Here is a 9,391-nt window from a genome sequence, read left to right as displayed (position 1 = left end):
TGTGTCTAGTTACATTTCACTTTTTGAATCACCCCATTTGGAATTTTCTAGCTCAATTTATGGCTATTTAACCATAACTGGTCGGATTACCTTTACTCACAATTTCTTAGTAATTTTTGGTTCTGCCAGATTTAGTAGTTCAACTTTGGCTAGCAATTTCATTTAGTTAGGTCCAAATTTTGAGTTTGTGTTCTACATAAAAGTTGTTCTCAATTGTCTAGCTTTTTATTGATACAAAATTCAGGTCAATTGAACCTTTCTATACTGAGTTATGACCAAATGAATGAACACTGTTCATTTGGTCATTTTGCCCAGGCAGAATTGGTGCTAATCGGATTTGGTCAATTTTTAAGGCATCCTAAGTTTAGTTTCTGGACAGGGTTCCTTCATCAAAGTTATGCCATTATGTGTCTAATTTCATATCCAATTGGCCTTGCACCAATTGAACCTACACAATCCAAGTTATAGCTGTCCAACTTTGCTGGACTTACACCCAACCCTGCAGGTCACTCAAGGCAGCACCTCTACCCTTAATTCCTATGGTACAATCCACTTCAATTCCTACTTAAACACAACCAAATGGTCACTAATTGACCATTAGAATTTCCTTTCACCAATACATGAGCAAAATCATAATTTGTTGCCCAAACCCTAGCCCTAAATTTTGCTAAGTTTCAATTTCTTACACCTAACTCATAAATTAATAATTGAAGTGATACATTCACATCAAGGGCAGCCTATACACTCCTTTAGATCAAAGAAATTCATCACTACACTAAAATTACCATGGCTGCTGAAATTTTAAAAGGGCTTTTGATGTGACTTATCCGCAAGTATACGGGTCGTCTCAAGTAATAAAGTGATGAATCAAGTATCGTTCCCACGAGGATTTGCTGTTTGATTACTAAACTATGAATGAAGCGATTATTTGGGCTAATGATTAATGAATAAATGGTAAATGTAAATGAGCAAGGTAAATTGATTAATCCAATTGAAATGGGTAAAGAGCAAACAAATAAATTCTAATTCTAGTTCGCAATTAAACTAAAATTAACAATGGGTAATTTAAGCAAAAGTCTAATTATGGTAAAAGTGATTCCAGAGTTGGGGGTTTATGCATAAATTAGTTGGGATTTGTCTTGGGCATTCCAATTTTTAGGGAAAAATATAGTTTGAAGGAAATTGATTCTAAATCCCTTTGATATCTTTTTCAAGCAAATCAAAGTATATTCTAAAATAACCAAACCTACTTTCGTATGTATTTGATTACTTTAAAACCCATTAAGTTTTGTAACCAATAATTAATTCCTCTTAAAGTCCTAGTTTATTTCTAAATCTGGGTGATTTTAAGTTCCAATCCATGATTACCCATCAATGACTTTCACCTTTCGGTCCTTCAATCAAAGATTAACACAATACCCAATGGGTACCAACATTAGGCAAGTAAATCAAGCACACAAGGAAGGAATCAAAACTCATATTCATATAAAATAAGGAAATACCCAGTCCAAATCCACAAATTAATCTAAGACATATTTCCCAACTCTGAAATCTAAAGAAATTACTCACTCATGATGGTATTTACAAGAAATATTGATGGAAGAATATAGAAAAACATGATAAAAGGACTGAAATGGGAAAACCCAGGTGGAAGAACCAAGGTCTCTGATTTCTGGAGCTCCAAACTCGTGCAGCAGCTCCTCTTCCTAGAGAGAATGGCGTCTTCTCTCCCTCTTTCTATATAATTTTCTTTCCTTTTTGTTTTTCCTCCCCTTCCTCTTGTGGCAAAAATAAGGCAATGATGAATTTATATGGTCCCTAAAAGTTGCCCTAAAAGTAAATAAAAGACAAGGAGTGGATAGGAAATGAGGTGTAAAATTATCCAAGTCAAGAAAGACTATTCACGTTAGGGCACCGCTTAGGGTTGGCTTAACCCTAAGCCTTTTTTAGCAGATTTCAGCTGGTCGACCGTCGCTTAAGGTTAAGCGGACCTTCAAAGAAATCTCGGCAGACTTAGAGTAAAATGGACTTTTCTGCTCATGCTTGACTTGTGCTGCACCTTAAGCACTGCCGCTTTACCCTAAGCATGATCTTAAGCAAAGCCTCAAGCAAATTTTGGTTGGTTTGCTTTTTCAAGGTTTGATTTCTTTAACTTTCCTCTATGCTTAAAGAACTCCAAATTTCTTCAAATCACTTCCTATTGCACTCATTGATCTTCGATTTGCCACAAAATCCTATCAAAAACAACAAAATTACAAAAATCACATATAAAGTATTTAAATTTAACAAATAAGCTAAAATAAAGCTAAAAACATAAAATATACTAAAATATAAGGGCAAAATGGATGCAAAACTACCCTAAAATGCCTATATGAAATGAGTGTAACAAATTCCCCCAAACTCAAACCTTTGCTTGTCCTCAAGCAAATTTAAAACAATTAATGCAATTTGGGGTACCTTACCTTAAATTTATGAAAATTACTTATCCAAACTCTCAAGCTTACTTTTAGCCACCAACAAACCATATACCCACTTTCAAGATGCAAAGAATTCAATCCTTACCAAAGTTATCACCGCTTAGCCTTGGGTCAATTATTCATATCATCAAGCCCAAACCAATCAATCACAAAGAATAATCATGCCTAAATAGACTATAGGGTAATCCATAAACTAAAGTGTCTCAAATAATGATGGAAGTAAATGGATGGATTTAATGATATCCCAATCCCATAGGCAATTCTCCTATTCCAATCTCCACTAATGTAGCAAAACACCATCAAAAGATCAAAAGAACTTTCAAGGGTCGTAATGGGGCTAAGGGGGTGATAATGTGGCTAACAAGAAAGGGATAAGGGTAACAAAATATGAGAATAATCAAATTATTAAAAGATCAAGACACACAAATTTTTTTTTTTTTTTTGTTTTTTTTGAATCATTTGGGAGAAGGAACTTTACAACTATTCACCAATGCTAGCATATAATTTTGAAGCTTTTAGAGGGACTATATAAATAATATTGACTTTGAATTACAATTGTCCCTTTCAATTCACCCCCAAACTCATTTCTTTGTATGCTTGAGTGGTGAATTACTTTACATACCATAATTGAATTTGCTAGCCTTTTTACTTTAGTCACTTCTCCCAACTAATTGTTATACATATATTTTTTTTCTTTTTCTTTTTTTTTTATGTGTATCTATCACTTAAAGGATTATTCTCATGGAGGGTAGGTAAGTGTTTGGGTTTATGGCTAGGTAGTAATGTGGGTTCTAAAGGAATAAGAAGGATAAATGTAGGCTCAAATTAGTTCCAAAGGGAAATTTTTAAGTGAGGTTGGCTAAGGCTAAAATATGGGTTTAAAATTCAAAGAATGCCTAGATCATTTCTTTTTCAAGTGTATGCTATGATTTCGCCTTGAAAGGTTTAGGAAGATTGTTCTAGGATTGGTGAGACATCAATTAGCTACTTCTCACCTTAGAGTTTTCTCTAAGCACTCAAAGTCAATGCAATTGATTGGGTGGCCCTTGGCTAAGAAGATATAAACTAAAGCAAGAATCTAATAACTTTGCACCTATCCAGAACTTTCAATCCATCAAACCTTTCTAAAAATAAGCTTAATTACTCTTCAAAGCAACTCTCAATCCTTTAAGGACAAGGTAAAAATTTATTTTTATGATATGCATGATCCTAAAATGAATGCATAAATTGAATTAAAACTAAGTGTAATCTATATGAAAACTATATGCAAATGTCTGTATATGGGTATAGACATGTGTGTGGTATATGTAAAAGTGTATGGATTATCTATATATGGATGAATGAAATGCAATAAATGAATGAATGAAAAATTTAAAAATTTTGCAAAAATTTTGCCCTCACCCCCAAACTCAAATGAAACATTGTCCTCAATGTCTAAAATGAATGCAAAGATGGGCAAAATTGTGTGAACTAATCAATTAATGAAATATATATAATTGGGGATTAAATCAATGTAAGCTCAAGTATTTCAAAATTAGCTCAAAATGATATTAACAATGAAGCTTTAGAGAAAAATGTGAAAAAGTATCCCAAATGTATGAATTTACATTGCTTAAGATGTTGCTTAACACATTGCGTAGGGTAAAGCGAAACCATAAGCATTGGCAACATACCATAGGCTTAACTGGTGTAAGGGAAGCTGTTACCTCCAACTGATGTGGAACAGTTGCGGCTCAAAGAAAATTTGTGCAACTCATCAATGTCAACAAAATTAGGATTGAAGAAAAGATAAAGTGCAAAAATAATGTGCAAGAAAATGGAAAAGTGTAAAGAAATAAAATCTAATAGTTAAATCAAAAATTAAACCAAAAAGCATTCACAGAGTATCTATGTCCATAGCAGAAAATAAAATAGAGTAAACGAAAAGAAGGAAGTGCAGGTATAATCATAAAAACTAATTACCAAAGTATTACAACCATGACCAAAGTTTGAAAATTAAAATAAACAGATTACAAAATAAACCTAAAACAGAAATTAGAACTATTGCTACTGATCAAGCTTTGCTGTCAAGGCTTTCTTCTTTGCACTGGGTGTGCTTCATGTTCTGCAGTAGGTTCATTGTGATCCGAAGCTTCAGAAGCAGTTTCCAAGTTTTCTGTTAAGTCTTTCATTTCTTGAAACATGGCTTGGCCCCAATGATATAAATTGTTGTAGGATTGGGCCAGTTTGTTGTAAAGCTCTAGCATTTGAAGTTGATGTTGCTTCTATTTCTTTTTAAGAGATAAAAGTCTCTTTTTAAGTTTCTTTTCTAGCTTCTTCTTTTGGTTAACCTGCTCCTGACCCATGGTTTCAATTTTGATTTCTAAGCTCTTCAAGGTAGCAATAATTTACGTGGTGTCGGTGAGAGCAGATGGTTGGACAGTGAAACTTGCTATTCTGGATTAAAAGGTTCTTAAGAGTGATAAACTGTCTTTTTATAAATGTGGGTTAGAGGTTGGTTGTGGTTCTGCTGGTGCAAAAGTGGTTGCGATGCAGTGGTATCGAGATCTTCTTTATAGAGTATAGGTATGGCCTACTTTCTCACAAACATCCATATGCGACAACATTGTCTTTGTCTATATATGATTCCCAGTAGCGTGACAATTTATATAGACTAGCATCAAAGCTAAATGAGTTTGCTATAGCAGTTATATACCCCCCAAAAACAATACTACCTTTAGTATGCTTTGTGACAATTTGGTGCTAATGAGTAGCTATGAAATGGGCTGTGCTTACTTGTTTTCTCTCCTTCATGCACCACAAGAGAAACAAATCCCCAGCACCCACAATCATTCTTGTGTCCCCTTCCTAAAGCGATGTAAGTAATGAACCTATGGAGGTATTTCAATACATGGTCAACTATCCTAGAGGCTTTGCAGTCCTCGTGTATAATAACCCCAAAAGGTGCAATATCCTTCAAGAATTGAACAGGGTCATAAACAGTTTGATTCCACTCAATGTTTTTATACCACGAATAATGAAAACCAAAAATTGCATTCATAGCGACCATGTCTAATTCCCTATCAATTCCGGACATCGAAAATATATCATATCTTTATGTTCGAACCTTTGTTGGTTTGAAACTCAACCTTAGGGAACTCAAAAATTCGAGGGTTAGATCCTTGTACCTTTGGTTCCCTAATTTTAGCAAAGTCGATCCATTAATGACATTCAAATAGGCAAATACAGAGTCATAAATGCCTAATTCTTTCAAAATCTGCTCATCCATATACTTGTTTGCCAAAATAGTTTTAGAAACTAATTTCTCATAGGCCTTTTTCATATCCATATCCCTAAAAGCCCAAGGTAATGGAGAAATTACCTCCTCTATAGTATCTGCAGATGACGCAGGTGCTGGAGTTTGCAAGGAAGAGGCGAGATCTTGGTGTTTGGGTCCTTTGGTCTTTGGAGTTTGTGAGGAAGACTTGGTCCTTTTGCTAACTGGGTCAGAGGACGGCTGAGGTGGAGAATTCAGGTCGAAAGGAACAGAGGGTACTCATTTCCGTTTTCCGACAGGGGTTTTCTTAAGTTTACTTGCAGCTTTTTTTGTTTTGCCTTGGGTTCTCGTTTGAGTAGGCATGAGTTCAGCGGAGTTACGGGGAATGGGTGTCGGGAATTGGTGTTTCATTTTGTGGCTCGGATTGCGGCGAGAGAGGAGTCGGCGGAATGAAAGGTGGTATTTGGCTTGGGGGTGGTGGCGGTGACTGAGGTGGTGGCGATTGAGGTAATGGTGGCGTTTGTGGTGGCGGTGACTGAGGGAGCGGCGGACTGGGGCTGGGGTTAGGGTTTGTGGGTAATGAGGATGGAATACCCATTTTTGATTTGATAGAATGTCGAAGTCCACTGAGTTTGGGTTTGTGGGAAGACCACATTTTAGTTCTTACCATTTTAATGTAAAGGAAGAAACCTTTCGGCTTCCTGTAAAAATTGCCGGAAGAAATGGCGTGAGAAAGGAGTCGATGAGGTTATCAGGAGTGTGGGTGAAGCTTTTGGAAAATTGGCGGAAGTGCTGGGCCTTTTAAAATGTGGGGTAGACATGTGGTATTCTGGGCCATGCTTAGGGTTAGGCATAAGGTTCAGCAGAATTTGCTTAAGACTCTGCTTTACAAGCAATGTCATCAGCAAGTTTTGGCAGGTTTTGGGAAAAATCGTGGTTTTGCTTACCAAAATCAGTCCAAGAGCTATGGAATGCTATTGTGACCCTCAGCAATTACCAAATACACACAAACACCATAAAATTGAGGGATTTAAGTTCATAATCTCTTAAAACTCATCAAACACCATATATTTTCATTTACCTCATGCAAGCATTTTTTTCAATTTAGGCATCTATTTTAACTACCTTTGTACACATTTAATGAAATGGTCTCCTTTCTTTACTTATACCAAAAGCACATTTTCAGCAGCATTTTGGACAAGTTCCAATCAATCAAGAATTGCAGAAAAGATGTAGAAATTGACCTTTTTAACAGCATGAACAGTAGCGTATACAGTAACCAAAATCTGCCGAATTCAAAAATTAGCAGCAATTGCAAACAAAAGCATGCAAATTCCTATCAGACTACAAAATTATATATACACTAAAAGGTGAAACTTAACAAACATTATTTTTGCACTTCAATAAAGCTCTCATCAGTCCTAAATATCAAAATTGATCCTCATTCAAGTTGCATTTCACAGAATTTACACAAAACACAAAATCAAACATGTGCTATCAAGTAGATTGCAATATCAGCAATTTAGCACAAGTTTAAAGGTGTTACTGTTCACAGGCACTGCATAAAGTGCAGAATTTTGCTTATACTTGCTTCCCTTCAATTCTTTGTTTTTGCCACAAGTGGAAACTTGCCCCATCTTCATGAATGACCTACAAAAGATAAACAAATGTCACTTTTGAGATTAATGGGGGTGAAAACTGAAATGAAATTAAATGGAAATTAATTACTATAAAAGGATACGCTTGGGTTGCCTCCCAAGAAGCGCTTGTTTAAGGTCTTAAGCTTGACCTTCCACTCTAATTCTCCTAAGTATCCCTGACTGGAGAACCAAGCCATGAAACCTCTATAAACTTTTGCGTGGGTTCTCCAACAATATAGTGTTTTAATCTCTGCCCATTAACTTTGAAAGTCTCTGAGGTCTCATTGCCTAACTCAACAGCTCCATAGGGGTATGCTTTTATAACAGTGTAGGGCCCTAACCATCTTGACTTCAATTTTCCTGGAAATAACCTTAACCTAGAGTTATATAGGAGAACAACATCACCTTCTTGAAATTCTTTCCTCCTAATATGCTTATCATGCCATCTCTTAGTTCTTTCCTTGTAAAGCTTGGCATTTTCATAAGCATCCAATCTAAGCTCCTCAAGTTCATTTAGTTGCAGCATTCTTTTTTCTCCTGCAGTTTTAAGTCAAAGTTCAGTGTCCTTATGGCCCAATATGCTCTATGCTCCAACTCCAAAGGTAAATGATAAGCTTTCCCATAAACCAATCTAAATGGGGTAGTTCCAATAGGGGTTTTAAAAGCTGTTCTATAGGCCCAAAGAGCATCATCTAACTTTAGTGACCAATCTTTCCTTGAACAATTCACTGTTTTCTCAAGAATTCTTTTCAGCTCTCTATTAGAGATCTCCACTTGACCACTAGTTTGTGGATGGTAGGGTGTTGCAACCTTATGCTTCACTCAATATTTTTGCAATAATCTTTCAAATTGATGGTTGCAAAAATGAGAACCTCCATCACTTATAATGGCACGTGGAGTTCCAAATCTTGTAAAAATGAACTTTTTAAGGAATTTAATCACAACTCTTACATCATTAGTTGGAGATGGTATAGCTTCAACCCATTTGCTCACATAATCTACTCCAACTAAAATGTATTTGTGTCCCAAGGACGATGGAAAAGGTCCCATGAAATCAATGCCCCACACATCAAATAATTCCACTTCCAATATATTTTGGAGGGGCATTTCATCTCTCTTTGAGATATTACCCATCCTTTGACACCTATCACATGCATTTACAAACTTCCTCACATCCTTAAACATGTGTGGCCAAAAGAACCCTGCTTGAAGAACTTTTTCTGCAGTCTTTGTCACACTCATATGACCCCCATAAAGTGAAGAATGGCAATCTTTGATAACATTCCCTATCTCCTCATCAGCTAAACATCTTCTAATCAGCCCATCTCCACATCTCTTGAACAAAAATGGTTCCTCCCAATCATAATCCTTCACATCAAAAAGAAATTTCTTCTTTTACTGCCATGTTAAATCAGGTGGAAGGATTCCACACACTAGATAGTTCACAAAATCTACATACCAAGGTGTTTTTGCATTCATGATTACTAACAGTTGCTCATCAGGAAAATAATCATCTATTGGGGGCTCTTTTCCCAAATTGTCTCCTTGTTCTTGTCTCAATCTAGATAAATGATCCGCTACCACATTTTCTACTCCTTTCTTATCTTTAATTTCCAAGTCAAACTCTTGAAGGAGTAACACCCACCTTATCAATCTAGGTTTAGCCTCTTTTTTCTGAAGGAGATACTTGATAGCTGCATGATCTGTGTATACTATGACCTTAGATCCCACAAGATAGGACCTGAATTTGTCTACTGCAAATACTACTGCCAAAAACTCTTTCTCTGTAGTAGAGTAATTTATTTGAGCATCATCTAAGGTCCTACTTGCATAGTATATTGCATATACTTTCTTATCTTTCCTTTGTTCCAAAACAGCCCCAATGGCATAATCACTAGCATCGCACATTAACTCAAAAGGTAATGACCAATCGGGTGGCTGCATAATAGGAGCAGATATCAAAGCTTCCTTTATCCTGCAAAAAGCATTCATACAATTAGTATCAAAATTAAATTCCA

This window comes from Hevea brasiliensis, chromosome 7 (assembly GCF_030052815.1).
Source record: "Hevea brasiliensis isolate MT/VB/25A 57/8 chromosome 7, ASM3005281v1, whole genome shotgun sequence".
NCBI lineage: Eukaryota > Viridiplantae > Streptophyta > Magnoliopsida > Malpighiales > Euphorbiaceae > Hevea > Hevea brasiliensis.
This window is presented reverse-complemented; position numbering follows the sequence as displayed.